Below are 26,841 nucleotides of genomic sequence, written 5' to 3' on the forward strand. Positions count from 1 at the left end.
TGTGCATTCCTTGTTTATGGGTCTATATAAACCGCGTACTTCCTTACTTACCAAGAAGCATGCATGACCTCCGGGAGAGTTTACATTAGCTCCATAAAGCGGAGCCTGGCACCGCAGCGCAGGATAACCCAATACGCTCCGCTCCTTGTGCTTTATGTTCTCCCAAAGTATGGGCGGAAATGTTTTTCAGAGCTTGATCTATATTGAAAACATCGCCATTACCATTGGGTTACACAGTTCCGCCGATGTTATGCAACCTTTTCAGGGGTCGACCATTGCCACAAAGACCTTTTTGTAAAAGTCGTTTTAGCGCATGTCTACCAATTTTTACATTAAAAAAAATGTGTGTCGACATTTCTGTCTGCTGATACGGAGGAATAGAACGGTTACATATTGTGACTTCTGTTGGAGGTCTTAATCCTATAGGGAGTATTCAATCCCTGCACATATTTCAGAAAGTCGAAAATATAGGCAGTTTTCCACTGTAATAGATCAAATTCACATTCGACCTATTCAATGTTTTTCCTTTCCTTTTCTCGCCTTTCGGAAACATTTCAAAAGACGTGTATCGGAAACATTCGGAATGTTTCGCCAGTGCAGATTTGGAGTTTCAAAAGAGACGAATTTGCTATGGCGATCCCAGATGGAAACTCCCGAAATTGAATAGATACTGGCCAGTATTTTTGACTATCAGAAATATCGGCAAGGATTGAAAACAACCTTACCTACTATTTATTACTTATAGTGTTTTTCCACCAAAATCCCGGGTCACACAGCTGGAATTTTGAACTGGGATTTTGGTGGATCCCCTTCCATGGTCTCCGATTCCACTGCACTGTTACCCTGGGGTTTTCCTGAGTGTATCCCTTCCACTGAAAAGGGAAACCTGGGAAAGCAGAGCAGCAGGAGGGCCACGGCCAGGAAGTCAGCGGTGGGGGTCGGCAACTTGCGGGCGGGCACCAGCGCGTGCGGGGGGGGGGGGAGCAATGGGCAGGAGGTTGGGCTGGTCAACGATGGGCGTGCACCAGCAGAGGGGCGGGATGGTCAGTGGAGAATGGATGGGCAATGGCAGCCTTACCTGCCCAGGTCAAAAAACCCAGGTAAGAGCGGTTTCCACAGTACATTACCCAGATTTCACCCACTAAAAACCTAGCTTGATTCCCGGGTAAGAATCGCGGGTCACTAGACATGGGAACAGTGTGCGTTCACTTGCAAAAACGACCTATTACAGGTGCCGACTTACGCCCTTTCAACCTTCAGTGGTCGACCTTCATTGAGTCGACTATATTACCCATGCCCAAAGAGGAGCATATTTGCAGAGGTAGTGGCCTTGCTGCCCATATTAACCATACCAGCCATATCCGCCACATCGCTCAGCAATACAGATTTTCTTTTTTGGCTTAACTCAATGCCTGGGAGACGGATTGCAGAATATATTAGTCTGTCTAATCCCCAAGACGTATCACCTTGCACTAAGACAATGGATGCTGTGTGCTGTTCCATTTGCAAACTCTGAGGATTACCTGTGCGTGTTTTCCATTATTTTCTAAGTTATCATCTAAGCTGGAACACATTGGTTTCATTTAAAAACTAAAACAAGAAATGCTGCATTTCGCAGGAGCCTAGAAGACCATATGCTGTCTGCCTTCCGCTTCGTTATAGGGACTTTTTTTCTTTCAAAAACTTTTTTTTTTTTTTAAAGTCCTCTTTACACACCACGTTTTTGTAGGGTATTATTTAATATTTGAAGTTTTGGCATTAGACCCCAATGCCCCTTCTTCCCCTGAAGGATGTTCTCCCGGCCCCCCATACACACACACTACCCAGCGGCATCTCAAATCATATTCCTAGAATATAATCCTTTATTTGGTAACTTGAGAGACCACAGAGGCATCTGTGAGCTGATTGGCCGAAGGTTTTTATAAGTGAAGTGTTGGATCGTGTTGCCTGTATCTCTGCAGACACAATAGTATGTCTGGGCCATGCTGCCCTATCCATGCTACAGTGTGATCATGCTTGGACATAACAATTACAGAGCCCTTTGGATGATATTAAATAAACTGGCCTTCTTGGAATCAGTGGCATAAAAATGGTTCTGCAGCCCAAGTGGTGGCTTGGGGGAGCAATGGGTCTTCTATCCGTATGGCATCTGCTGAAAATATTCCTCCAAAAATGTCCGCCGCCTTGGAGGAAAAAGATGGTAGAGGGCCTACTGCACATATGGATAGATGTTAGAGGTCCTATTGGGTAGTGTACATAACTACTTGGAATTTACAGATAGCAATAAATATATATGTATATATTGGCTCTGAAATATACTGCATATGTATTGCCCCTGGCAATGAGCATGTAACCCCCTGGTAAAAAGCATATTATCCCCTGTTCACAAGTAAAAATACACTGACAATGAATAAGAAATCCCTGGAAACTAGCATGAAACCCCTGACAACAAGCATGTACCTCTTGTCAATGAGCATAAAACCCCTGGCAACAAGTCGATGGTCTATGGACGCGTACCGGGCACCCTGATCTCAAGGCCTGAGTAACCAATAGGCTGATCAGGCTGCAGCCTGGGATGTTGGGACCTCAAGGGGGGAGGAGGGGCAGGAGCGCTTCCTGGTACCACTGGAGCTGGGGTCGAGCAAGGTGTTCAAGAACTGTGGCTCACTTCGCCTCCCTTATCTTGGCTTTATACTAAGGGTGGCCATCATTGCCAGTTGCCATCAATGGCAATAGTGCAACTGCCCATTGATAGTGGCATACTATGCAATGGATGACATATTTGCATACTGATGGCCATCCATTTTCTCAGACTGTGGGCCTGTGTGCCAATCAAATCATGGGGACAGGCTTCATGGGTGTCAGGGGCGGAGCTATACAAGGGGGGGTAAAAAAACTATTTGTTTATGCTGGACATCTGTGGAGGGAAACAATCTGGTTCTCCCCCATCAATGTCAAAACTATTCTAAATTGACCATAAACCATTGATGATTTCCAATCATCGATGGTCGATGATCATCCCTACTTCATACATCTTCCCCTGAATACTGTGAAGACAGCCCTGAATGCACACTATAACATGGTTTAGCAATGTAGATTTTCTTGTATTGGAAAAAGTTCTAAAGATGCCTGATTAAAAGTTTTTTTTCCTTTTCTGTAAAACAATAAATAATACTCGTTACCTTATCTGCAGAATTGTTCTGGCTCCTGAGATATTACTTTCACAATTCCTGTCCGGTACAAACAATATCTCTATAATGGGATTTTCACATTTGATAAATACGTTCTAGCCTTTGGCCGCAATTTTGCAGCCAGTAGATATTGGGTCTTTAAATGTTCTGCAGATTTACTGAGCCATTCACACTTGCCACACGGAGGAATGGATGCTGATTACCTGAACTTCTAATGCATTAAGCCAATAAGTCGTATCAGTGGCAACGCTTGTCATAGACTTTGGATAATAGATCACGCACATGAAGGTCTGTTTGAGAGTAAAATCTATGGGAGGTGGGTGTCTGGGCATTCAGTCATGTCTCAGCGAATGACAAAACAGTCGTCAGGTCCTGATGTATTATTGGGCTACATTTTATCACTTTCTAGAGATGCTAAAAGCCAAACTGTATCTATTCCTTAATAATAGCCATTTGCAAATGAAATCTATTTGGTAGAGAGAGATAGCTATACAAAAAAATATATATCTCTTTCCATGAGTATGGGTCGACACTATGAAGATCGACATACATTAGGTGAACCACTAAAGGTCGACAGTGCTTACATTCTCACATGAAATAGGTTGACATGACTATGGTCGGTAAGAGTTTTTCCCGAATTTTGACACAAGCTGACATGGACGACGTACCGGTGTACCATGTCCCCTCGCATGACTTGCTGCACCCGGCACACTAGTGTATTCTCCCTCCACACCCTGGTGGATGGTAGCGCTTGAAATACAGCCTGTCGGCACAAGTCGGCTAAAATAAAAAAAAAATAATAAAAAAAAAAAGTTAAAAACTCAGGTCGACCTTTCCATTGTCGACCTAATGCTTGTGTCAACCTCGACCTTAGCCATGTCGACCTATTTCATGTGTCAACCTAAGCTCAGCCGACCTTTAGTTGTCTACCTAATGTGTGTCGTGTTCCATGTGGTACCAAGGTTATACGCTGCAGCTCAAATATGTGGAAAAGCCGCAAAGAACCACAGAGTAAGGGAAGCAGATTGATGGGTTGAAACTCTATTTAATTGAACAGAACTATTAGGGTATTTTTATCTGTGTCCATTAAATATGAGGCGTGTTTTTTAACATAAATACTATGGCAAAATGAAAGAATAATATTTGCCATTTCCTTGGTTTGTTTCCTCAGGCTGCAGTTAACAATTTACAATTCTACAGCACATTAATAACTCATCTAGCCATCACAGTGACATTTCCATTCTCTAGTGAGCAGCGAGGGTTTGGTATGCCCCTCTTAGCTCTGTTTTCACTGTGACATCCTCGAAGCCGGGGCTGGCTTGAGGGCCTCCAGTGCATCTTGGAAAGCACAGTATATTCCCTGCAGGTCAGCACACAGTCTTCCTCTCTCCTGGAACAGATGGTACAGCATCACTACTATACAACACTCCCACCATGAGCCTGGAACTCCAAGAGGCCACTTGGCACCTGCAGCTGTCCACGACCCAAACCCTGTTCTCCCTGCAGTACAGCACCTCTGACAGTGTAGGTTCAGAGATCTTACCCATCCTCACTGATACGGAGTCCATGCAGCTACCACTTCGGAGGGGTTACAGCAGGGCCAAAGTAAAGCAGCCCCTACGTGTCCTGTCGCCAGTCAAGATGCGGAGGAACCTAACAGCCCTGGAGACTGAACGCCACTGTGCTGCTTCTATCAGCTGGTTTTCATGCAGGTTTGATGTAAGGAGGAAATACTCCCAGTGTCAGCACCAACAATGGGCAATCCCAGTATCATAACCCACCATCATCAGCACCAGAGGAGGCAATTCCGTCAGCAGCAGCAACAGTGGTACTCCCCTCAGCAACACGAGTACTCCATGCCGCGGGAACCTCTCCAACCACAGCCAGCACCTCCTGCAGTTCTGCATGGCCTACAGCTATCTGTAACCATTACTCTAAGCCCCAGGGCTTTTTGTCCAGCCGCAAAGTGTATGAGTGCGAGTGATCCTCACTGGGCCCTCAGTTATCACTGTCATGTCAAAGTCACTGAAGAGCCCAGAGGTGTGATCTTAGGGCATTGGTAGTCTTGGGTCAAGACAAGAAGAACATCATCTACAGATGTGATTCCTGGAGCCCTACTCCTTTCTATGGGAAGGAGGACCCCTCTACACTACCAGACCTGCGGCTGTGTTCATGCGTGGCCTCTGGTTACACGTGTGTACTGGGAAAACACGGCAATGGTAAGTACCACTGCTGCACGTCACCACCGATCATGAAAAATGCCCATAGTGATATTAGTAAGACAACAACAACAAAAACAGTCCATCAGGTTCCACCTTACATCCTGGTCACCTGAATGTCCTTTTAATATTAACGTTCTGGTTCTTCTACGCATGTTCACAAAACTTGTCAACAATGATGGACAATGATACACCTAAACTGATTTAAACATAAAGACATTTAAAGACAAGTGAAAGGGTAATGGCTTATGCTGTCATTATAAGGCCTACAGTCTGACCTCAAGTGATTAACCTTTGACCCGACCTCAATTCCACAAGCCTCCTGTGAAAACATCTGCATGTCAGTCTCTGGTGACATAAAGGCCAAATAAAGTGGTCAGAGATTAGCAAGGGTACATTACGTCTAGTGATTTAAGGAAAATCAATTAAGGGAAACTGCAACATTATTTTTAAGTGAGGAACAAACATCTTCAGTCCTTCAGTCATATCCCTATAGGCCAGGCTGACTTCAATGGGTACGTTTGGAATTCAGATCAGTTCCATTCATGCATTTTAAAACCTGCATTTGAAATAAAGCCATTATATCTCATCCAACTGGATTTGTCAACTGGTAAAGAATAGAAGAGTCCTAAAAAAACCGACAATATGGGCAGATGGGATGATTACATAGACAGCATCTATATAGACACCAAAAGGTCGACATACAATTGGTCAATGGGGTCAAATGGTTGACATGGGAAAGACCGACATGGTCAAAATATTGACATGGAAAGGTAGGCACTTGAAACGGTCGACATAAGATTCTCTTTATTTTTGTATCAATGTTGACAACTGTCAACATGGACTCTCAATTAGTCTATGTCGACATGGATGGTGAAGTAAGAACAAGCTGATTTAAAGAAAACAAATCACACAGAAAACTATGTAATGTGCCTACCTTTTTCACGTCCACAATTCGACCTATTGCATGTCAACCTATTTTATGTCGACCTATGTGTGTAGTTTCCATAGAAACCATCCAAGCTCACCTCTGATTTTGCTTCACCAAGTTACTGACCACTAGAGTAGAAGGCGGGGCCCTCAGGCAATGGGTCCCACCAGGGATTTCCCCTGTACTCCAGTGGGCCAGTCTGACCCTGCACACAGGTGTGGCATAAATAAATCAGTTCTGAGTACAATCCCCCTACTGCGTGGTACACAATACATGGTGCCACTGTGCAGTATGTCGAAATTAACACCTGATGTTGAGACTAGAATATAGAACCTAGAATAATAATCCATGGAAGGTTACAAGACTCGGGAACGGGCGGCAGATCATGATGTGTTTTATTACCAGCTGCCGCCAGTACATTTGGCTCCCGGTTTAGATACATTCTCACGAGTGCTAAGCAGTAATCAGTTTTCAATATTTATAATAAGCACCACATGCTAAAAAAGAGAAAGAAAAATAATCTTGTGCCAAAGCCTATTTTTACAGCAAAAAAAGAAATTGTACAGTAGTTGCCAATGTTATAAAAATACTTTTAGGAAAGCCGGGGAACAAGACAATAACTCTGCTGCCAAACGGACCATAATATAATCGTCTTCTTGGCACAAGACGGGTGAGGTCCTGGGTTCCTGCCTTTATGTCACAGGACAGTTCTCAAGCAACCGCTGGTTCTGAGCGAGGCACCAAGTTACATATTAATCCGAGAGTTTGAACATCCGCCATCGGAAAGAAACTCTACATAATGATCCGAACCGCAGGAGGCTGAACACTTTTTGGCAAAAGTGGTAGAAAATTATTGGAGGAAAAAAAGTCAGTGTAAATTAAAATGAGAACCACAGAGGGGAATGAATGGCATGACCTCATAATATCTAGAACTAAATGCTGAAATACGACAAATTCTGCAGAAACAATCTGAGGTTTTTGTAAATTGTCCTGGAAAAATCATTTCATTCCACACTACGCTGATTTCACATCACACATACTTCTATACCCAGGGCCGAATTATGCTTTGGGGGTGCCCGGGGCACCTAAGACAGTGGAAGTGGTGGTGTGTTATACGATTATGCATATTTCCAAACATGACCCATTGTAGTTACAGCCCAGGAACCCTGATATTTTTGTGTCTGTCTGCCTGCATGGTCCTGCTGCTGCATAACAGTGACAGCAAATGCACTGCAGCTGGAGGGAAAGATGGCAAAGGGGGGGCGGAGTACAGTATGCCCTGTGTACCCCCTTTGACTATTTATATACCATCATCCTGTGACTAGAAAATCTAACATTCCAATTCACCCCAAGGCTGGAACATTCTCTGTCCAGGTACTGAGAGCAGTCTCTTTTCCACGGTTAACATCCTGTAATCAATGGGTGGTATTCAATGAGGCTGATTCGCCAGGTTTTTATGGCGATTTTGTGCTGTAAGGCGAATTTTTTACTAAAACGGTGAATCGCCCTATTCAATGACCAGATGGCGAATACATTTCAAGGTTTTTTCGCCATGATTCACCGAGTAGCAATCGCTATCTTTTTATGGTGAAGTGAAATGTGAACTTTTAAAATAAAGTGTTTTGTTTTTTACATTTGGTGTAAAAAAATCAGGAATTTTATTCATGTGCTGTAAGCACATGAATATATATTTAATTTGGGTCAGCCATTGTACATGTATTAACATGCTTTAACCATTTCCAATACACTTTTTTTCTTCTAACTATGAGTGCTGGTCTTTTCCTGTCCTACAAGCCTAGGCTGGGTAAGTGCTATAATTAATTAATATATATATATATATATATATATATATATATATATATATATATATATATATATATATATATATATATATATATATATATAGATTGTGGATGGTGTGGCACTCCGCTGGACTTGAAATAATGACAATAAGCGTTGTTGTAGACCGACGTTTCGGATTTTACTCCGTTTCCAAGGTATTAGGAGTAAAATCCGAAACGTCGGTCTACAACCACGCTTATTGTCATTATTTCAAGTCCAGCGGAGTGCCACACCATCCACAATCTATTACCCTTTCTGTGTGCAGCTGTTCTCCCTGTATCGTGGAGTGCCAGTATCTACTGCCTGTATCGTGGAGTGCCAGTATCTACTGCCTGCCGCCGTCCTCAGTCTCCCTGCGGCATCCGCGGCAGGAGTTAAAATTCGCCGGTCAGGGGCAGCGAGCCCCTGACTCGTTGAATACTGGAGCCGGCGAGGCTCCGGAACGTGGCGAATGTGGAGCGAATCCGGATTCGCTGCACATCGCCAAAATGCTCATTGAATACTGCCCAATGTGTTCGCTAGTGCACAGAATTTCAGGGAGAAAAAAAATCCCAATTACAGTAGTGAAAAACAAAATAAAAAGGGAGGGTGACGTGCGATCTCCTCAAACATTCGATTGAGGATACAGATTGAGATCTGTTCCATTCCAAGTGTCACAGTCCTTGTAGAGGCATCAGAGTTTAATACATTAATGTCTCCATTGGTAGTTTGCATCGATGGCATGAAACCACTGATGGGAAATACCATAGCTGGACATTGCTGCTTGTGCTGTACAGGGCGGCTGGCCAATCAGGGAAGGACATGGGGCATAGCGGCATGTCGAGGGCAAGGATAAAGTTCTCTGCCCAGTGCTCTGGCTTCATTAAACCAAAACCTTTGCTGCTGTTGTGCCATTGATGGCAAAACCAAAGACTATATGTGGCAAACCATTGGGGTGCAGACCTGAAAATTATAATTTCTTAATGCCAATTGTTGCACCAGTCAGAAAAGAAGAAATCGGGTTGTACCTTTAAAGTCATCCAGGGACAGGGGGACATCTCAGCGACGTGTAAATTGATTGCCAATACAAATATTACATTATGGGGATAATTTACAGATCTATCTCCAAAAACCTGTGTTTTGGGGGATATCCCAATAATTTGCTTGATCAATAGACCCAAAAATCATATTGTGCCCCATAATTATTATTATTACTAGTTAAAATCCCATCAAAATGATGGCTTGTGCAATGTACTTTCACTTTGAGCTGTGACAGTTTTTAGCCCACAAACTCTCCACCCACCCCCAGTCCCTATCTGCTCCTACCGCCAATCTCTGTCTTCACAGCTCCCTCTCTCCATATCCAGCAAGTTTGAAACAGGTCAGTGTCCCTGCAAAAATTGTTTTCTTTTTCTGATGTGACATTTTTTAGCACACAAAGGAGTAATTTGGTCTAGTGGTCAGTGGCGGTACTCCACCTCCATTCACCAGTGTATCATCATAAAAGAGATAGCCAAACAAGATCTAACACTGGTGTAAGTGCCAATGGTTAGCACTGTTCAGATCAATAACATTAAGAGGCTGGTCACAAAACCAATACAAGGAGGGGGTTCCATCTGGGACTACAAGCTTCCAGCTCCGCATTAGATCTTAGTCTGGTCTAGCCCCCTCTTATCAGCAGCCCATCTGCCAAGGGTTGGAATCTCATAAGAGGTCACTTGTTTCCTGCGGGAATAAAGGAAGACGATTCTTGATACCGTCATTTCTCACTATGATATAATATAGGAAAATAATAACGGTTGCTGAGTCCACGTTGGCGCTGGCTGCAACTTGATGCTAATGCTGGTAAAATGCTATCCTCCGGAGTACAAGCATGCGTCTGAATGCGCACAATATGCAACACGGCAGTGGGTGACAGGGAGAGGCAGGGGGAAGCAGGGAAAAACAGTGGGTGATGGGTGCAACAGTGGGCCCCTTAGTCCTCAGTGGGCCCAATGCACTGCTCCTGCTGCACCAATGGTAGTTCTGCATCTGGTGCAAGGGCTGAGATGCCCAATTTGATCATCTATAGAATGATCCCACCATATAATCTTGCCTCCGCCTTATGGCAGATTTTCCATTTGAATATAATTCCTGAGGTGACTGAGTGCTTGTGAAGGGCATTTAAACATCACCTCTGTTGCAGACTGAAGATGGGCGGCTCGTCTCCGTGTATCACAGGATTATAAAGTCACCTCTGAGTTCTGTGCAGAAAGAACAGACTGCACATGTGGCTGCTTCACTGCATGCACTGAGCCCAATCTCTCTATGCACATAATGTCATCTGTATTACTGGGAGCAGAGACATCATCTGCTCATCTAGGTGTGAATCTGGAATTACAGTTAATGATATAATCAGTGTAGGTGCAACTGTTAAATTAGGTGTAATAATTCCTCATATATAAACTACAAAAAGAGCACTCACATTTCTCTGACTGGGTAATCACGCTGACATCCTTATCATTTTATGAACACTGATAGGATATTAGGGCATTGTATCCATTAATCTAAAGTCACATCTAAAATACATAGCTACATAAAAACCCTCAACAACATATATAATAGCAATCACTTGGAAGGAGGAATAGTCACTAGCAAACTCATATCAGCTGGTGAGGAGGGAGCAGAACAGCCAGGTATTACGTAGTCAAAATGTTCTGTTGCCAAACTCAGGAGTGTGGTTTACACACCAGCCTAATGCCCGGTGCACACCAGGACAATGGTGCTCGTCAGCAGGTCGTCACAGGAACGCAGGACCCACTAACGAGCTGACGGCGCCGTCGACCCGCCACAAAACTGCCCCTAATGTGATCATGATCCGATCTCGACCCCCACCCACTACAATGGCCATTTCTGAGATCCCACCTGCAGCAGGAAGGATCTCAGAAAAGGCCGACCGACCTGCGGGGCTGCACATCGGATCGGGATCGCATCAAAAGGGCAGTGAAATGGCCCAAACCATAGGAGATTTACATACAATCGGTCGACATTGTATCTAATAAATTGGCTCGTTTTGGGCCATATCGTCCTGGTGTGTACCCCACATAATTTTCCGTGTTGGGCTGGTTTGTAAGGTTCCCAGGCCAAAATCCCTGGAAAATCTGCTGGGATTTCAACCGTGTTATGGAGCAGGGTTGTTCCCTGGGGCCTGGCCGGTGTGAAAGGGGTACTAACCCAGGTTGTCAGTCCATGGTGCGGGTAGTCAGGCCGGGGATCCACACAGGCGGCAGGCGCAGATGACAGGAGAGGTGGCAGATAAAGATGAAGCAGCTCTCCAGGGCCCTCGCTGCCACCGGAGAGCTGCGTCATCTGCACCAGCCATCTGTGTGGATCACCGGCCTGCACTGAGGACCAGCAACCCAGGGTGAGTACTGTTCACTGGCCTACCCCTCCATCCCAGCTCCTTCCCTTCTCTCCGCCTCATTCCCACACCAGAAAATGCAGGGACTTTTCTGGTGTGAAAGGGGCCAACCCGGAATGCCCCGGCATGATCCCTAGGACGAATTCCCCCGTGGGTTCCTGCGTTTTCTGGTGTGAAAGGGGTATAATGTGACCAACCATCCTCCTTTAGCAAGTTCTGTCTTCCCTCAAAAAGTGCCAGACCTCTCTTATCGTGCAGTGCTGGTACTTCTTGGGCTCAAACAGTAGATTCTGCAAATGTGCAGAAGCACTGTAAGCGGCCATAATATAATAGCCACATGGGAGTTGCTACGCACACCCGCCCACCTGCAGCAACAACACTCCAGCTAGCTGCGCAGAATGCCCAGCCAAGGCCCTGTCTTGGAGGAGGAGCTAAGAGACAGCTCAGGTAACAGGGAACATATTGGAGATGTGGGCAGCAGAGAAGGGAGGAGGTGTGTGTGTGTGTGTGTGGGGGGGGGGGTAGATGTCAGTGCTGATATGTGTAAAATGTTTTAAATGGGGGATGTACAAAACAGGGTTGGCTTTTATTTTTCACTGACTAGGTTTATATCTCATGCCCCTTGCCGCCAGGCCACGCCTCCAAATGTCAGGCCGCACGTTGATGGTTTGACATGGTTTAGAGGTTGAAGGGTATGGGTTGCTGGTGGCCTAAAACATATGCTTGCATCTGGGCCTACGAGTTGTTAGTTACACCACTGCCCACCCTGCTACTGTATTTAGGTTTGCTCCTTGTTTCTGTTATTTACGATAATTTTTCTTGTATTTATTTGTGTCCTCCTTTTCATCATAATAAAGTTGGTCACCTTAATATCTCCCTAACCTGTGTGATCCAGGATCAGTAAATGGGGTATGGCCACACCATGGAGGATGTGCCTGTGTCACAAGAGGGCGTGGTCACATCCCCGGTTGTGTGAAACGCACTAGTTGCCCTTTAGGTCTAACATACACTTACACCTAACATAACTACAAGACGAGTTTGATTAACCCTTTCAGTGCCATCATCTCTGTGAGAGATGTTAAAAATATCTGCTAAAAATTCCATCGTCGTTAAGATTTGTTATATAAATTCAAATAAAAAAAATGTTGTGTAAAAAAAAAAAAAAAATGATATTCATAATATATATTACCATATATACTCGAGTATAAGCCTACTTTTTCAGAACTTTTATTATGCTGAAAAAGCCCCCCTCGGTTTATACTCGAGTGAGGGTCCCGCTTGAGTCAATACGTTTTCACAGTTTTTTGTTGTAAAATTAGGTGCCGCGGCTTATATTCGGGTCGACTTATACTCGAGTATACACGGTATATAATATTGTACTATGAGGGAAAAAGGGATGGGGATGAGCCAGTGCACTGGGATTTATAAGTTTATGATAAGTAAGAGGTAGTAAGTTCTAATCCACAGTATAGTCAGAATACAGGTACAAGTAAAAAAACTTGTTTTTTAATTATGGGTGTGGAGGTGCTCCCTAGAGAGTGAACATAGAGTTTGAAAAGAGGAAGGAAAAGACTCTCTCTTTGTCGGGGCACTCTTATATACAAAAAAATTTTTGAAAACATGAACACACATTGAAAAAGCCCTAAACGGCGAAACGATCGTCTGTGGAAACAGTAACGCTGACTGCAGCGCTCTGAGACACCTGGATACCTAGGGGTGTCTCACTGGACACCTCCAACCACACTACCTCAGCGACACGTATTAGACACGCTGCCGCAAGACGCCGCCCGCTACCCGCAGCAGCATCTGACACAAGCCGATACGCTGAAGGCAGCAGGGCTCCGGAGACACTCTCCTGCACGGGCAGCCGGACGGTAATGCTAAGCCACTACAGGCTTTCAGGACCTACTTGGACGCCGCCCGCTACCCACAGCAGCTTCTGACTCGCTGACACTTTGTCGGTAACAGCGCTCCAAAGACATTCTCCTGTCCTGACACTGATCCGTAGCAGGCTAACATGGACACACTCCCGCTGCATTAGATACAGCAGCCTGTCGGACACATTTAACCATAGTGAGCTCCGGTGACGCAATCCTGCCCCAGCAATCGGTGGATCAGTGAAATAATACTGCTAGTGACCCTGCAGTGGCATACCCGGGCGAGGTCATAGAACTCGACCCCCGGGGTGAAAAGAGAGGTAATGTTGGTCTCCCCCTCCTAGCTCCTCTCCATCCCCTACTCTATTCCTTTCCCATCTTTCTTATCCCCTCTTTTCATACATCTTCTTATACTGTATCAACAGCTGGGGAAAATCTAAATCTTGTTACCTTACCCAGACCCTGGTCCTAAAAAAACATTAGCTATCAGAGTGACATTTATAACTTCATTTTACCGGACGGTCTGTTCCCCTCTCTCCCTTCCTTTCATTTTTTCTTAAGCCAACTACTCCATCCCTCCAAGACCCCTAGGCCTATTTTGAGGTCCGCTCACCCGCAATACCTAGAAAAGCCCCTCAACATGATAACATGCTGACGGTAGCTGACAAAACCTGGGCCGTGTGAGTACACAGAGGGGGTGACCCCTCTGCAGGAAATCATTGCAACCCTCAAATTGTTATAGGTATATATAGCTGGGCAGCAGCCACCTCAAAGGGGATCAATAGGGATTTTAGGTCGACTTCCCACAATACCTTTAAAGGTCCACTGCACATAACAAGTGGCAACTGGTATGGTAGAGCATGACTAGTAATCTTCAGGGAGACCTGGACATGAACAATCGTGCTGTCTGCCATACTATAGGTATATACAGTCGGTGAACTGTCACCTAGGAGTTCTGTTTGGCTCTCTATTCCTATTATCCTCTCTTATCCCCCTCCATTTCTTCTCTCTCACAATCATTTTTCTGAGGGCGGAGACCAATTACTCCAAAATAAACTTTAATCTTACTGCCAATATTGGTATTAACAGTTATAATAGCAAGTCATATTTCGCGAAGCTTTTTATTAAAATTTGTTGTGAAAGCAATCATACTTAAAAATAGTACTCTTGTTGGAACCATTACTACGATCAAAAGTACTATTCTTGTGACTAGTTTCTCTATTCAATTGCTTTGATTGTCTTTAATTGAACTGAACCATCAACTTAAACAAGCACACGTTAACTGCTAGCATTATTAATTGCAACAGTAGTAGTTCTAACAACAAATATGTATTGAATATTTCATAGTCATGGTGGGCATTACAACCATAACATGTCTTACTTCTAACACAGAATCTGCTTATTTGATTGTTTTTTGTGTGTGATCACCACTGCAATAGAGAACGTATCCTTGGTTAATTATATCAGAGGGACCATACCCCAGAGATACTCGCAAACTCTGGGACATTATAGAAAAGAATCCCTTTGTTTTCACAACTTTTTCATGTTACTTGTTTGTGTGTCTATGTCTAGTGTTTATTTTAAAGATATTTGAATTAAAAGCTAAATTTTATCCAATCAATTTTTCATCAATTATCAGGGCAAGTCCCTGATCATATCTTTATTGTGTTACTATAACCGTACAACCTTTGCCCACTTGAGGACCCCCCACTGTCACCCCTTAATCATTTGCATATATCTTTTCATGTTTTCAAAAAAATTTTTGTATATAAGAGTGCCCCGACAAAGAGAGAGTCTTTTCCTTCCTCTTTTCAAACGGTATATAATATATAAGGTAAAATGCAGGGCTATTTTTGTGCAGGCTCTAGCAGGAACTGTGGCCATTATTCTAGATCACTCTTTCTGACAACATATTTGTTAGATGGACAAAACCATGTGCACTGCAGGTGAGGCAGGTGTTACTTGTGCAGAGATAATTAGATTTGGGTGGGGTTTTACACCTGCCTCACCTGCAGTGCACATGGTTTTGTCCATCTAACAAATATTTTGTCAGAAAGAGTGAACTAGAATAAGGGCCACAGTTCCTGCTGGAGCCTGCACAAAAATAGCCCTGGTAAAATAAAAGTCATTATGATGAATAAAAATGTTTTCACAGCTATTTTGCCAACTTCACAAGGGTTAAGATGGTTAATATTTGATTGGAAAGCAAAAGATTTATTTGTTAGATTTATATAAAAGGTCCTTTACATTAAAGGAGGCTTAACCCTTTGAGTGCCAAGAGAATTTGTCGAAATAGGTGTGAAAATTGGCAAGCAAACATTTTTATTCATCATAATGACCTGTAATGTTACCTTATATAATTTTTTTTTTATGCAACATTTTTCTATTTGAATTTATATAACAAATGCGAAGGAAGCTGTCATTTTTAGCCAATATTTTGCACATCCCTCACATGGATGTTACTCAAAGGGTTAATATTCCTTCTCGCTTTCCAGTGAAAAAATAAATAGTTTAAAAAAATACAAGCAAAGAGAGAATATCCCCAATTCGGGATTATCCGAAGGTTATACAAACAACATATATGTCACAGTAATGGGCTGGTTCTGCAGCAATTCCTGAAAAAACTCCTGTATTTTTTTTTAAACAAAATAAATGTGATTTTACTATTTGTTATGACATGCTCAGACTCCCGATGCACACATAGTTATAATACTGCTGTTATTATTATATTTTGGCATAAGATTAGTGCAGTTCTTTTGTGTTCCTTTTAATTTAAAAATATGCCCACAAACGGCCACATGCATCAATATTATTTTTGCCACGTAAACGTGAAAAGGGGATTTTTACAAACCAGTTTTACATTATTTTAGTATCACCTGTAGGGCCTGATTAAATATTCCAGGTGCCCCAGGCTAATACACATGTCACTCCCCTTGTAATGCTGCTAAACCCACATGTATGGTCGCGGTCACAGACTAGCCAGTCATAGGGGTTATACAACTGGCATGCATCATCTAATGCTTGTGATGTGTGAAGGTAGATTTTCATTTTGCGAAGTCCTTAAATTCACAGTATTTTGGTAATCCGATTATATTTTGCATAATTGTAATGGAAAACGTGTTCTGCCCGAATTTACCTGAGAAAACAAAATGTTAAAAAAAAATAACAGGAAGGAGGTCTGCGATAAAAATGTAATCTTCAACTGGCGTTATGACTGCATCCCTCTGTTTTCCCTACTCCTGCTCTGCCCATCCTGCATGCTGACAGACAGGGCCCAGAGTTTTTTTTTTTTAATACACCACAGGCTGATCACGGAGTATTTCCAACACACGAAAGGGCATTAATTCAATTAATCAATCAATCCAACCAACATGAAATAATCAGTCAGCTCCCCATTTATCATGGGGCTGCATTAATTAACATTTGTACAATGCCCCTCATTCTCTACATAAGGAGGCAGTACTGTGAGGGGAGAAGTGTGAGCGCTCCTTGATATGTGCTAAGAAGAATTGCGCACTTGCGCTTTCTGCGGTTGGTGGATGACCCTCCAAGTTCTCCATCCAATTATTTGTCATTGAGACATAATTGACTTCCTACAATGCAATCCCTCTGAAGCCCATCAATATTCTAATGCACGGATACATTTTCATTTCTCATTTCATTTTTTTTAATTTACTTTTTGTAATCTAGACAATGATCGAAATTCATATAACATATCAAATCAATTTTCTTTTCATTCGTTCTCTCTCTCGCTCCCTCTACAATGCGATAAGGCAGAGCGGCCTTTGTGAGCCGACAGAAAGGGCTGCAGGTAGGCATGTTCCCTTAGAGGACAGTATCTTGCGTAATGCAATTGTCACAGTGATTTCCGAAGCCGAAAATTCTCATCAAAACACCAACAAATGAAAAATAAGCAAAACCAGATGAAGTCCCCTTATCTGTAGGTTCCACGGAAGGTAAAACGTTCTATTAATTGAAAGGCTGTCGCACTGGAATTACTAATGTATCTTGGTACGGCCAATATATTTACTTCAAGAATAATTATTACTATTATAGCATTTTAATGTAATATGATGCACTTTTTTTATCATTTAAATGATTTAAAGTGAAGCATCCTACTTAAGTGTTGTTGCTTGTGTTGGCAAATTGAATAAGTACAAATTTGCGGTGAGTTCAAAGATTTAAATTAATTAATGTTCTATGACCAATGTTGAATATTTTTTCCATCGATGGGCAATATTTTTTCCATCGATGTTTCCCCAGCATCGATGCCCAAGTAATGAATAGGATGGGACAGAGTTTAGCTCCTCCCCTGACACTTCAGCGAGCCCTGCCTCTGAGCTCTCATTGGCCAACAGCCTACTGAATTGTAAAGCAGGGGTGATCATTGGTGGGTAAAACAATCAATGGTTTCCTTGCAGATGGTTTCACACCATTGATGTTACCTATCAATGATACCATTGATAATGAGTGACCCAACATTGGCCACCCTTAAGAACTACAAAAATAGAGCTAATGTAAAATGTAAGATGCCCGAAGATACATTGCTCTACTTCCCAGAGCCTCAGGCTCTGCTCAGTAAGGGTGTCATAGTGACATCACCGTGTTTTGGGCGGGGCAGGCACAGGTCTCAATGCTGCCCAGTTGCGGCGCTGATAGAAGCACTCTATGGTCCAGACCAGTATCGTAAAGATAAGTCCGGTAACTTCTGAGCACACATGCGTCACCTTGCTTCCTGTTCTTGGGTCCTGGTTTTGTGCAGCGCAAGTGACAAAACATTTGCTCTGCTGTTTCAGCAATAGTATCACATTTGAGCCAAGAAATTATAGTGATCAAGTACCCATTGTAATTATAAGCTCTGGGAAACCCCGTTGAGCTGCCTGCTGCGCTCTCTCCATTTGCAGACCATATGCATTGTGTTTTGATGCACTGTGCACTGACGGTTCTGTGAGACGCTGCCTTATAGTAGAAGCGCGTGCAGCAGCTGTCAGACCAGGCTAATCATATTGCCACTTAGAGGCAGAGGGCAATGTAACAGATTAAGTCTCATCTGGTGCTTAGGTCATATGAGCCAGTTTATTGGCGTCTTACATCTGTCATACATCTTCAGGGTCTAGGCACAGTCATTAGGCCATATTGAGTAAAGCAAAAAGTATTTTTGTGTCTTGATCAAATACATTGATATTGTTTCTGTGCAGGGCAAATACTGGCTGCTTTTGCATGTAGCCCACAGATGTTCGACTGCGTTATTCTATACCGCATGCTCACTGCTTCTCACCACCCGCAGTGTTCCCCACTGCTCCTCGCCGCAGCTGCAGCTCCCCGGTTACATGTGATAGATCGCATGCGATTTATCACATGTAAAAAATGGCACATCAAGTGTCCAATCGTATGCGAGCGTCCCGGAGAACTGCCTGGCGGCTCACAGGAGAATTGGGTCCGACTTGTCCTTAGGACAAGTCGACCTAATGTATGGGGGCCTTATGACAGTAACAAAATGCTCTTGGTACTGAAAGATTGCTGATTGAATTAGAATCGGATAAGAGTACACATTCACGTTGACAATTGATGGATGAAACCATCATGGTTTCAGTAGTCAATGATGTTCACGTACTCTCCACTCTGTCCCTTACCATCGATGATAAAACCATCAATAGTTTACACCTGATAGTCTGGAACAGTTGCTGATTTCATCATTAAAGTCCATCCCTTTTGGTATCTTAGGTTTATTTCTAAAGAAACAACTTAATTTGTTTTCAGATACCATTAACTGTATCTCTGTCCTGGATGGAAGAACTAGAAGGAGGAAGCGGTGGAACCGGACCGGTTCTCTGCTACACACCGAGACTCCTTTGGATTATTATAGCCCAAGTCTTTGAACTTAATGAAATTAAACACCTTCAGTAGCGATCCTCATACAGAATAAAGGCGAGAGCCGCTGTTACACACTCGTCCTTATCATTATTTTCTGTTCTGCTCTGATTGAGGATTTAAAATGAAATTCCAATCCGTTCCCCGAGCCTCGCTCTAACTACCAGAGGAGAACATGAGAATGGAGAAGAGACACATTCCTTGCAACCTGCGCCGTAGCCTACAGCAACATAACCCTCAGACTTCTGTTTGATCCTATTTTCTGCCTTCATTGAGGTGCTTAGAACAGTGCTTCATACTGTGTACCAAAGAGGCTCCTACCTCTAACCGTTGTGTACCCAGCACAGGCCCTAAAAGCCAACCTGGATAATGGCTGTGTGTGCAAACACAGCAGGGCAGAAGCTTTATGGCTCTCACTGTTGTACATTAGAAGCAGCAAACTGTTTGCCACCCTGGGTTACCGCTAATAGCAGCGACATCTCCCCATAGGAGCAAAGAACAGTCACCTAGTGCATTGTTGCAGTCTGAAGAGCTGGAAGAATCTGAACATTGCAAACCAGCTGGAATGTTAATGGGCGGAAGTAGGGGGACGGGGGCTTTGCCAGCCCCTGATAGTGTAAAGCCCATTCTGGCTGTGGATCAGGCACATATTGCTGGCATTCTGTACTAAATATGAATTACAGGCCAATGTGACATGTCTTACAGCCTCTGTTATGTAGAGATAATATCGTGGCCGGGATTTTAAGAGGCTTGCAATCTTCCGTACAAGCCGGCACAGACTGGCAGATTGTAATATTTCACAGACGTCCCAGAAGCACAGTAGTAGAACGAATATGATTTGCTTTACCCAACATAACGGAATTACTCGGAGTGGATGTATACAGGGCATGTGGTTAACAGCGATCAATGCCTTATGGGGCCTACACAAGGGACAATTTCAAGATGATCTGAGCGACCTAGCATCACTCAGATCGCTAAGCACAGTCGTCCCATGTAGGCCCCTTAAGACAAGGATTGTGAGGCTGTGAGAAGGAGTGAACTTCATTAACAGCTATTTACATAGCGCACACTTATACAGCGATTTGCAGAAGCTACATCAGTCATTCACATCAGTGCCTGCACCGACGGAGCTTACACTCTATATTCCCCAGCAGGTGGACACACATACACCCTAGGGTTAGGTTTGGTCAGAAGCCAGTAATTTACTGTTTGAAGCGTGAGCATACTGGAGAATCCAAAGCAAACCCCAGAAAATGTGGGGGAACATATAAACGCCACATATATATATCACCCTGGTACGGAATTATACTCATAACCGCTGCGCTAACCGTGCTACTGTGACTTATTTTTCAAAGATTCTGGTTGATCTTTGTCATATGCTGCATACTTGGCGACTTTCAGGTTACCTGCTCCGCAGGTCGGCATTGCAGGGGGGGGGTGACGTTCAAATGGGGGGAGAGGAATGTCGGTGGGCATGATGACGCGAATGGGAGGAGCAGAGGCGTGTGCACAAAATTACATCTTTGTGGCAATGTCCCCAACTACACAATGCTGAGTATAGTATCATCTTCCCGATCCAGAGGGCTAAGCAAGTACGGCGTGCGCAATTAAAACATAGGCTACGAATGGGCAAATCTAAATGGATGAATCTCCATGTAGGCAGTGCGAACGGTGTAATGGTTAGCATTACTGCCTCACAGCACTGAAGTCATGGGTTTGATCCCCACCATGGCCATGGTTTGTATATTCTCCCCGTGCTTACAGGGTACTCCAGTTTCCTCCCACAATCCAAAAATATGCAGGTAGGTTAATTGGCTTCCAACAAAATGAACCCTAGAATGTCTGTGTGCGTGTATATGTGGCAAGGAATATAGATTGTAAGCTGCACTGGGGCAGGGACTGATGTGTATGTTCAAATATTCTCTCTGTAAAGTGCTGCGGAATATGTGTGCGCTATAAAAGATACTGTTAATAAGAAATGTAGTCAAAATAGGTCTCAAAATCTATGTGAGCCAGCAGTGATGATCAGATATGGTAATGCAGCAGGTGGCGTGTTGTATAAGTAGATGCCTCCTGCATGCATGCATGTGGGACCCAATGCTGCATTCTACGACGCAACAATCGGATGACCTGCCATATCATGAGGCCATGCAAGACGAGTGTGCTGCAGCTTCTTCCAGGAAATCTCTATCTTTTGATGGACAAAAGACGTCAGACCTGTACTGCAGTGGCGTCACAAGATAGGGTGCGGGATGCTTCCAGGGGGTTACACCAATATGCACACTCCTCCACAGTGACAGGAGACAGGAGCTGCAGTTAACCTGCAGCACTTGGTTCCCATCACTTGGAAGGAGCCAGCAATGCTGGAAGAGTCCGCATACGCTTGGAGTGAAGTAATCTGGGGCTTATTCAGAGAAGCCACGCCTCTTAATGTCATAAAACCAATGCCCAACCACTGTGCCACCATTCTGCTTAACTACTGTTCCTCCAAGCTATCCAGGCTAAACGTAATTATTTCATTTTGAATGCATAATTCTTGGGAACCTATTAGCACCGGTGTACATGGCACAATGGCTAAGATTACATGGTGATCACATGCCATATGGTGCCCCCTTCCCTCAGGTACGTCCATCGCTTCACCGGTTTCCAGAAAGAACTGTGACATTAGTAGAGTTATTTTACCTTTAAAAAAAAAAAAACTTTACTGACCATATTTTTCCTGTGCTTCTGCCTCTATAATTTAGAAAATGATCCTTATTTGTTCACAATTTAGCAAGGCACCTTGTGCTCTTTGAAAGCATTCTGCCTTTGATCTCCGCACCCCAGAATACACAGGGATAATGGGAGTTCCCAGAGCACATGTCCTGAGGCTCTGACTGTCAGGCGCTTCACAAGAGAGACCAGCCTGTTTCTGGTTACTAGATCACACATCAGTCAATGTTGATAATGCATCCACAATACCAATTAGCTATTCCCAAAATGAGTTTTAACGAGCAGACGCTCAAGGACAGGTTTAAAGAAACCACACTGAACAAAACCAGAATAACATCCATTGCACTGTCACCGGCTGCACCGCGGCGTAATGAGCGAATACATTCTTCTTACACTTTAATTAGTCTTCAAATGAATGTTATTTCGGTGAGGCGAATGCAGCTTGCCATCTTGTTCATTAGGAACACTTGTTTGCGTGCAGGGAGTTGATACAGTCTGGACTATAAAAAAAGAATATGTCATGTTTAAATGAAGATTAAGCTAAATGGGGAATGGATCATTGGATAGACAGACAGAGGTCTACAAGCATCAAGTCAACCACTGAAGGTCGACATGCATGAAACCTGACAGGGTCATTAGGTCGACACAAGCATTAGGTCAACATGGGGGAAGGTCGACGACAGTCAAAAGGTCCAAATGAGGTTTTTCACTTTGGCACTAAAAAAGCTCTCTGCGCTCACCATGCTTCGGGCACTCATTTATTCTCCCGCCACGCCCTAGTGGGTGGTGGGGCATGAAATACTGCCTGTCGGCTCAAAAAAAATTGAATAACACCACGTCAACCTTTTGACTGTCGACCTTCCCCACATCAACATAATGCTTGTGCAAGCATATTTATTCATCATAATGACCTGTAATGATTACAATTTTTACACAACGTTTTTTTGTTGTATTTATAGAACAAATGTGAACGCTGCCGACATTTTTAGCAGATATTTTGTGCATCTCTCACAGAGATGTTGGCAATGAAAGGGTTAAACATCTGCCGGAAACTTGGAGACATTTTTGAAGAAATAGTCCAATATAATGATACATCACGGTGACGCGTTTCGCTGTTAATTACGAATGGTCGCTCATCTCCTGCTTTGGGTACTTGATGGTGACAATCACAGAGTGGCAGCTGATGCAGTTTCCTCTCTCTCCCCCCCCCCCCCCCTCAAACCCCCCACCTCCGGAAGACTCACAATCTGTAACCGTGCTAGTGTACCCATTACAAATGTTAGCATTGTGTAGCTTCCAATATTAATTATAATATTAAGGAGCACAGGAGGTTCCTTGCACGGGATGGCAAGTAACTGATAATGGTCGCCACATGCAAATTATAGACATATAAAAAAAAGCCTTTTGCTCTGTGACAAAACTCCCAGCAACATCGTAAATGTCATTCCATTTCCTCAACGCGTTCCCCTCTCAGCTCTTTGTAACAGTTCCCGAGCAGACTGCAGGCATGAACACAATTACAGTTAGATAGTCAGGCATAAAATTGCAAATCCGCGTACATTGTAGGATCCAGTGTGGTGACAATCAGGATGTACCCAGGAAGCCAGGAGATATAGTATCCATTCACTTTGTTGCTCTGTTCGTAGAGAAGCCGGGGGAAATACTTATGCTAGAACATCTTATTTTTATTTATTTTCTTATTTGTCTGTATTTCCGAGCGCCACATTTCAGCATCTGCCTCTTTTCCTTCCTATTCCGGCTCAGCCGTTGTGGATTTTTTCTAGTCATTTCCATTGCGTGTCGATGTGACAAGTAAATCATTCTAGTGTATAATACTGTAATGCCCCAGGCGTTGGTTTGGCTCTTACGCGGAAGATCAACATATCTGTTCTGTACTGCTGGGTCCTTCTCAATTCTGTACGTCCTTGTGCTAATGCAGAATTGTAACCATTTCAGTGCTGGCCTTTTTTGGGGGAATAAACCAACATTTGTAACAATGTTACATATTCTACTGTATACCACCTTTGGTTAAGTTTCATTTAGGGTCCGCTGGTCACGTTGCATAAACATCTTCACAGCCAGGGTAGTTACATGGATGGAATGTTACTGAACTTATATAATAAGCCATATGACTATACAAAGGGTTAATGATTGACCTAGCTTTTAGTTAAGGCCATCAGCAGCATTGCAGGCCCTGGGTCCCCTACACACCAATTTAATAACAATCATAACATGCCCATTTTGCATTCCTGCATCATCCTACCACATGCTTCCATACAGTGCATGGCTGTCAGCGCTCTGATTGGTGGATAGCTCCAGCCTTCCACTAATCAGCATACTGCACTGACAGCCATTCAGTGTCTTGCTGCAGGATAGGAGGCAGTAAGAGAATGCTGCACTCTGAATGGTGGTGGCAAGCTCTAGCCATCCTCCAATCAGCCTGCTGACCGCCATTCACTGTCTGGCTGCAGGCTAAGAGGTAGGAATAGAATGCTGCCTCTACGCTCTGACTGTGTGACCACCACCAGCTCCTGCTCAGAGACCACTAGATTTGTGGGGCCCTTGCGCAGCTACCCAGCATGCCTATAGATTAACATGGCCCTGCTTTCAGTGACTAATAATCATATTTGGCAACCATTCTAACCAACTGTTCAGGAGGGGAGATATACAGTAGGTGGCAAATGGAAATGTGTGTCATTATGGTCACACCCAGCGGTGGCTGCAGTGCTGACCATAGAGCGCAGGGGGGGGGGGGGGGGGATCGTTAAGCACATACAGAACATATATATACATACATACATACATACATACATACACACACACACGTTATCATGTATGAAATATATGTGCTTGATTGATCCCCCAGGGATCGCCAGCACTGAGTGCATCAGAAGCCTGCAAATTAGCATAAAACATTGCACGCTGTTAAGCCCGCCCCCAGACTTCAATTGGCTTGTTTCACTGAAGTCTGGGGGTGGGCTTAACAACGTGTAATGGTTTACGCGGATTGCCAGGCAGCGATGAACTGGGCCGCCGAATCGGCCCTGGCATTTGTGCACGCGCCGGGCGCGCTGCCTCTCCCAGCCCCTCTCCTGGACCTCAGTGGTGTACAGAGAGCGCTAACTGACCCACCGCAACTCCACCGGCTCTCTCTGTGCACCTCCACCTTGCACAAAGAAATCGGTCCACCTGGCAAATCGGCCCCTCTGGCATTTGCCAGAAGTGCCAGATGACCAGTCCGGCCCTGTTGCCAGGCGCAGTGACATAAGTTCACCCCAGTTGCCCGGAGGCAAGATAAATATTGGTGCGATATCAAAGGCTTTCTATTAACAAATTCAAAGCCGCAGGGGAGGAGAGGTGCCTCCTTGGGAGCAGGAGCCCAGAGGCAGAAGACTCCATTGCCTTCCAGAGTTACTCAGTCAGGCACCAGATTTACTCAGCGCTGACGATCCCCGGGGGATTGATCCAGCACATATGTAACATCCATCATACATGATAACATGTATATCACGTATGTAAGTATACGCCTCCTGCTTGCGCCAGTATTCTAGGACACAGCAATCAGATCACATGCGACACCATTGGCCGACTGCTTAATCCATGAAGCCTTGCAAGCCGACAGTCGCAGTCTCTACAAAGAGGCGGCATTTGCCCCAAATCTATCGCTGCCGCTTCCCGTCCCCAAGCAATTGCATATGGCCTTTCTAGCGGTGCCTGCAGCCGTAGCATGACCAATGACACAGATTTGTAATGCACATGTGCAGGACAGGTCTGATGCATGCGCAAAGTCCCACACACCTGAAACTTCTGCGGACAATACAGGACCTCGTACGGCTGGTTTGCACTCACATGTGCATCCCGCCGTTACTTACAGGCATTTATACATAGATTATATAAATATGAAATTGTGCCTATTGATGGATTTGAATGAGCTCCCGGCTTCCTCACACCTGGAATACCTACTGCTACTGAAATCTATCTCGCGTCCCAGACACGCCACAGGCGTAGCACAGTAATTACGAGTGTGCCGACTCCTCAGCCAGAAGTACGCTATATGGAAAACAGGCCGGAGACTGCAATATGTAGTCTGGGGCCCCAGGCCTGCCAAGTGTGGCTGCTGAACCCATGTAACATCTGAACTTAGATAGCAACATGCAAAATAACTCAATAATCTTCTGTTATCTGCCTCAGCATTTCCCCTCCTGTGCGTGTCCCTGCCAAGATGTTTATCACTGAAAGAAAACACACACAACCTCTCCGCCACATACTTCTTATGGGCTGCAAAGTGCTACTGTGGGGGCGGCAGGGGGGGGGGGGGGGGGTCTCCTCCGAGTCCTGCTTTATGGATTATTGCATCTACACTATTATTCACATAGTCAGTGGCGTAAGTTCGAGTTCCAGTTGCCCGGAGGCAATATATATATATATATATATATATATATATATATATATATATATATATATATATATATATATATATATATATATATATATATATATATATATATATATATATATATATATATATATATATATATATATATATATATATATTGGTGCCCCCCCCCTACACACACACATACAGCCCTATATAACCTTATATAAAATATATATTTCTAGATAGATGGATAGATAGATAGATAACACATATATATATTAAAGAACTCAGCCACAGAAGCAATATCGTTGGCTTTTAAATAACTGAATTGAACTTCTAGGGGGAGGAGAGGTGCCCCCTTGGGAGCAGGAGCCCGGCGGCAGAGGACTCCATTGCCTCCCAGAGTTCTGCCTCTGCACATAGTATTGCAATTGTTTCATT

At 44.0% G+C, this 26,841-nt stretch overlaps 1 protein-coding gene across 2 annotated transcripts in view; it reads right to left on the reverse strand.

Moving 5' to 3' along the window:
- MEGF6 (multiple EGF like domains 6) overlaps positions 1–26,841 on the reverse strand; it is a 372,940-nt gene that overhangs the window by 280,849 nt on the left and 65,250 nt on the right. The window lies entirely within an intron of this gene.

This window comes from Crinia signifera, chromosome 19 (genome assembly GCF_055691185.1).
Source record: "Crinia signifera chromosome 19, ASM5569118v1, whole genome shotgun sequence".
Taxonomy (NCBI): domain Eukaryota; kingdom Metazoa; phylum Chordata; class Amphibia; order Anura; family Myobatrachidae; genus Crinia; species Crinia signifera.